This window comes from Saccopteryx bilineata, chromosome 1, assembly GCF_036850765.1.
Source record: "Saccopteryx bilineata isolate mSacBil1 chromosome 1, mSacBil1_pri_phased_curated, whole genome shotgun sequence".
Lineage (NCBI taxonomy): Eukaryota > Metazoa > Chordata > Mammalia > Chiroptera > Emballonuridae > Saccopteryx > Saccopteryx bilineata.
This window is the reverse complement of record NC_089490.1, coordinates 88,809,439-88,815,502: the sequence shown is the minus strand read 5'-3', so window position 1 is coordinate 88,815,502 and position 6,064 is coordinate 88,809,439. Positions and strand designations below refer to the sequence as shown.

General features: G+C 51.4%; 1 pseudogene; it reads right to left on the bottom strand.

Moving 5' to 3' along the window:
- Positions 1–1,050: 1,050 nt before the first annotated feature.
- LOC136321479 (U2 spliceosomal RNA) lies at positions 1,051–1,126 on the bottom strand (annotated as a pseudogene).
- Positions 1,127–6,064: the final 4,938 nt, after the last annotated feature.

The window sequence follows — 6,064 nt, the reverse complement described above, 5'->3', positions numbered from 1 at the left end:
GTAGGTCAGTTGGTTAGAGAATCATCCCAACATGCTAAGTTGCAGGTTCCATCCCCAGTCAGGGCACTTGCAAGAATCAACCAATGAATGCAAAAATAAGTGGAACAACAAACTGATGTTTCCCTCTTTCTCTCTCTAACATCAACTTAAAAAATTTAAATAAGGCCTGACCTGTGGTGGCACAGTGGATAAAGCGTTGACCTGGAAATGCTGAGGTCGCCAGTTCGAAACCCTGGGCTTGCCTGGTCAAGGCACATATGGGAGTTGATGCTTCTAGCTCCTCCCCCCTTCTCTCTCTCTGTCTCTCTCTCCTCTCTCTCCCTCTCTGTCTCTCTCTCTCTCCTCTCAAAAAAAAAAAAAAAAGAATAAATAAAATAAAAATAATAAAATTTATAAAATAAAATAAAAAATTTAAATAAATTGTTTGACCAGGTGGTGGCACAGTGGATAGAACATCGAACTGGGATGCTGAGGACCCAGGTTTGAAACCCCAAGATCATCGCCTTAGCACAGGTTCAGCAGCTTGAGCGTGGGGCTGCCAGCTTGAGTGTGGGATCATCAAATGGTTCCATAGTTGCTGGCTTGAGTCCAAAGGTCACTGGCTTGAACCCAAGGTCACTGGCTTGAGCAAGAGGTCCCTGGTTTAGCTGGAGCACATATGAGAAGCAATCAGTAAACAACTAAAGTGCCTCAACTAAGAGTTGATGCTTCTTATCTCTCTCCCTTCCTGTCTGTTTCTGTCTCTGTGTCTCTCTCTCTCTCACACATAAATAAATAAATAAATGTGGGGAAAATTAGATTCAGAGAGGGGATGAGACTACCCAGGATCTCACAGTAAGTCATAACCCAACGTTCTTCTCTAGCCTCTGAGTCCTCATACCTGAGAGCTAAATGATTAAGTTTTCCTCTTCATACGGCAGCCAGGAAGCTTAGAGGTCAATTTTCAAACTGTGTCTTTTATGGTAAGCCCATCAGAATCCTTTCTGGAAGGCAACTCACATTTATTTGGGTCCACCAATATGCCTGACACCATGCCATGTCTGATCACATATGAGATCTAGTTCAATCCACACGAGAAGCATGTGAGATACTACACTTGATCTTAGCCAAAAGGCCAAGAAGTGATCATGTGAGATAGATGTGAACGGCCCTTTTTAACAGATGAGGAAATAGATTCAGAGACATAGATCAACTTGCCTAAAGTCGCATAGCTAGTGGCAGAATCCAAACCTAGGACCCCTAGACTCTCACACCCACTGTGGGGTGGTCAGCAATGGGGGACCCAGACCTGAGAACTTAGCTAGAACCGCCTGCCCACATCCAGGCGCGCCAAAAGAAACTTCCCAGGAGCCTTTTGGAAAAAAGCGACTGTCCTTCAGCCAGTGAGATTTTACCACGGAGCCCCCCTCCCCTCCCCTCCCTTCGCTGAATCCTATTTCTCATTCACCTGCAAATACCATTCTCTCTTTCTTTCCCCCTGCTGGCCAGGGGCCCCTCCCTTCTCCACTGTCTTCTTAAGCCCCTCCTCCGTCAAGTCACCCTCCTCCAACCATTGGCCCTGTCCTGCCTCTGGCTCTTGTGTTTCCTGCTGAATCTGGGTGCCTGGCTCCCTAGGAGCCCCCTCCTCCACTGCACCGCCGCCTGGTCAGGCTTTCCTACTTTTCTTTTTTCTTTTTTTTTTGTATTTTTCTGAAGCTGGAAACGGGGAGGCAGTCAGACAGACTCCCGCATGTACCCGACAGGGATCCACCCGGCACGCCCACCAGGGGCGATGCTCTGCCCCTCCCGGGTGTCGCTCTGCTGCGACCAGAGCCGACCAGAGCCACTCTAGCGCCTGGGGCAGAGGCCAAAGAGCCATCCCCAGCGCCCGGGCCATCTTTTGGAGCCTCAGCTGCGGGAGGGGAAGAGAGAGACAGAGAGGAAGGAGAGGGGGAGGGGTGGAGAAGCAGATGGGCGCTTCTCCTGTGTGCCCTGGCCGGGAACCTAACCCCGGACTCCTGCACGCCAGGCCGACGCTCTACCACTGAGCCAACCAGCCAGGGCCTTTCCTACTTTTCTTTAAGCAATTTACCTTCACAAGGAAAATACGTTTTTCAGAAGCTGGTGGATAGGAAGCAAAGGTGAACCTACAGGGACTAGGCTTGATGGGCGGAGTTTTAGGCAAAATCAGGGCGGGACTTTTAACTTCATTAGATCGGGCCCTTTTCCTCTCCCCACCCCCACCCTTTCCTCCCTTTCTCCCACCCCACTTCCCCTTCTCTCTCTGCCGCCCACCACTCCCTTGGCTGTGACTGAAGGAGAGAGAGAGAAGGCAGGGCAGGGATGAGGGAGGGTGAGGAAGGGCTTGGCGGCACTTCCAAGACCCCTTCAGCCAGTCCATTTCTGCCATGCCAAGCGCCATGATATCCAAGGTTCTTACACACACGCACACCTACTACGGACACAGCGATGCCCCTCTCTCAGCACCCCCAGGCGCTGGGAGTGAGGGAGAACAGAGCAGGGTGGGGAAGGCAGGTGGGAGGGCTGTGGAAGGGGAACAGGTGGGAGCAGGAAGGTGAGTCAACAAGGAGCAGAGCAGAGCGAAGCCAATTTGCAGCTGAGCCTCCAGCCTCCTTGCAGCTGCGCGTCTGCTTGTCTGAACCCTCCCCCTGCGCTCTCCCCGTGCCCAACCCTACCCCCACCCCCCAGCCCACAATGGCACTTCAGTTCAGCCTCCCAGGAAGTCTTTGCTGTGGGTTCTGGTCAAAACTTGCCTCTCCTGTGTTCCCCAGGTCAGCTCTGGTGTTAACAAAAAGGCAGGCATCCTAGAGGAGTCACTGTGCCTCCTGTCTGAGCCAAGTAGCAGAAAGTATTTGAGAGGGACTTGGAAGTGCCCTGGATGGGAGGCCCTCGTTGGGTGGGCCCTGCGTGTACCCCTTCCCCTCACTGACCTCTTGGGCAGAAGGCTGGGTGACCTCTAAGATGTGTTCCAGGTTGAAGGTTCTGAGGCTAAGTGTGCCTGACTGAGCCTGAGGTCTGCTTCGTCTCTGCTGCTTACTGGAGTGCCCAAGCATCACTGAGAATGAAGCACACAGGAGAGCTGAGACCTGGGGAGGTCCTCCCTCCCCAGGGCCTGCAGGGCTGGGTGGAGGGACATCTCTGATGAGCCTCTGGGGTTGGGCTGAGACCCTGGGTACTCTCACCTGGCAGAAGGGCACCAGGCCCTTCTGAGAGCATGGGCAGCTGGGCAGCTGAGATCTTGTCTTGCTAAGTGGCCCTTGTAGGCTCTTGGAGTTTAGCTCTGAAAGACCTGGATGGGGGCAGGGGAAGAAAGGAGGCAGTCCCTCCCCCCTTGCTTAGCCCCTGACTGTAGGAGGATGGGAGCAAAGGGGAAGCTGACAGTCATCACCTTGGTTCAAGCCAGCCCCTTAATTCTGGGCCTCTGTTTCCTCATGAGAGGCCAAGTCCTTGCCTTACCTATCTCATGGGTTTTGGCAGAAATTCAGTGAACTAAAGGATGTAAAGGATGTTATGCAAATGAAAGACATTATGATGAATTATTTGTTGGGGGACTTAGGTACAAGGTAGCATCTGTCTCTAGGAAAGATGCCTCAGGTTCTCTTATTAAACTACTAAAGCACGTGAGATGCACAGTGATTTACCCAAATGGTAGCCATGTTGCCAATGCTGGTGAAGTATGGTCATTCACAAAGCAGCCCACCGTACTTCACAGTAGGTGAGCTTGCCTGTTGGTTCCCTGTGTTTCGTTAGGTAGCCAGCACCTTTGCACAGAAGATTCCTGAGAGCCCTGGCTGGATAGCTCAGTTGGTTAGAGCATCTTCTAGAAGACCAGGGGTTGCTAGTTTGATCCCTGGTCAGGGCATGTACAGGAATAGACTGATGTTCTTGTCTCCCTTTCTTTCTCTAAAATCAATAAAATAAACATTAAAAAACATAAAATAATTTTAAAAAGAAGAGGATTCTTTAGACCAAGGAGTGTGCCCTCGGCTTCCTTATACCCCGAATGTTGGGTACACAGCTGGCATGTAGAGTAGAGTTAGAGGTGGAAGTAACCCTCAAAGGTTCTGTGATAGACTATCAAGTTATGGCCACAGTTCCACTCTGGTGCCTACACCCTTTGTAATTCGACTTTACCATGTCCCAAGATGTGGAGCCCAATTTCCCACCCTTTGAATCTGGGCTGGCCTCAAGACCTGAACTAGCCAACAGAATGCAGTGGAGGTGATGGTATACAGGTTCAAGGCTAGGCTCAAAGACCTTGCAGCTTCTGCCTTCACCCTCACAAGTTGCTGCTCTAAAACACCATGGAGGCCCTGGCCGGTTGGCTCAGCGGTAGAGCATCAGCCTGGTGTGTGGGAGACCCAGGTTCGATTCCCGGCCAGGGCACACAGGAGAAGCGCCCATCTGCTTCTCAACCCCCTCCCCCTCCTTCCTCTCTGTCTCTCTCTTCCCCTCCCGCAGCCAAGGCTCCATTGGAGCAAAGATGGCCTGGGCGCTGGGGATGGCTCCTTGGCCTCTGCCCCAGGCGCTAGAATGGCTCTGGTCGCGGCAAAGCGATGCCCCGAAGGGGCAAAGTGATGCCCCGGGGGGGCAGAGCATAGCCCCGGAGGAGCAGAGCATAGCCCCCTGGTGGGCAGAGCATCGCCCCTGGTGGGCGTGCTGGGTGGATCCCGGTCGGGCGCATGCGGGAGTCTGTCTGTCTCTCCCCATTTCCAGCTTCAGAAAAATACAAAAAAAAAAAAAAAAAAGAACACCATGGAGGAATTTGGTGTAGGTGAAGAGGCACCCGGAAGAGAACTAAAGCCCACTGGCTGACAGCCATATCAATTGCTCAAAGTGGGGGAGGGCATCTTGGACCTTACAGCTGAGCTAACATTCCAGCTGAGCACAGCTCCTTGAGTGAACCCATAAGAAACCAGACAAGGAACCACCCAGCCCACCCACAGAAGCTTGAGAAAGAACAGACCCTTGCTGTCTAAGTTTTGGAGTGGTTTGTTAAACTGCACAGGCTAACTGAAGCCCAGAGAAGGAAAGAGGGTTAACCCAAGATCCTACAGCAAGGCAGAGACCAAGTGTGACTATGACCAGGTAATCTCAGCTATTCCCAGAGCCCTTCCCAGCACAGTCCTGTGGCCGATATAATCAGCCCACCCCAGTGTGTATGTGCATGGATGTGTGTGGGGTATAACCAGTGGGCCCTTACCAGTTCACCTGATTTATTCTCCTGTCCATCATCTCTTGGGAGACAGGTAAATGGGTTCACCCCATTTTATAGATGATGAAACTGAGGCCAGATTGACGGACAACTTGCTGACAGCCACATAGCTAGAATGTAGCAAAGCTCTGACTCAAACCAACTCAAACCTCTGAGGCCCACTCAGAATCATTCCCATTGGCTCTCAGGAAGGAGAATGGCAAGTGGCAAATTTCCCTCTAAGAGTCAGTGTCTCAGAAAGGGCACGCACAGACACACACACACACATCCATATATAAATATATACTACATACACATACATACCACACACACAATACACAATACATACCACACACACCATACATACACACAAACGTGTTACATACATACCACATGCAAACACGTTCACATCATGTTGGTCTATCTCTTCTTCCCAGTTCTCCATTTTCAACCAACTTACCCCAATGGACCATATACTTTATTAAAAATATATAGTTACAAACTCCATTGTCAATCTGGGCTGGGCCCGGGGACCTGGCGGGACCACGAGAGGGATGGCCTTTGTTCTGCCCCTTGGGGTCCCACCTTAGCACCCAAACCCAACACCATCCAGGGGCCAAGATGGCTGGCTTTGAGGTCTTCAAGGGACCAGCCAGCTGGGCAGGGGAGGGGCTAGGCTCGATGGGCAGGGAGTGAGAGGGGTGCACAGAGAGGGCTGTACCTCCTTGTCCTGTAGGTACAAATGGCAGAAGTTGGATTTGGTGCCTTTGTTCCTCTCCATTTATAGATATTTACAAAAGAAAGTCATGAGCAACAGGCCACGGTCATGCAAAAAAAACAAAAAAAAACAAAAACGCACACCCTCCCTCC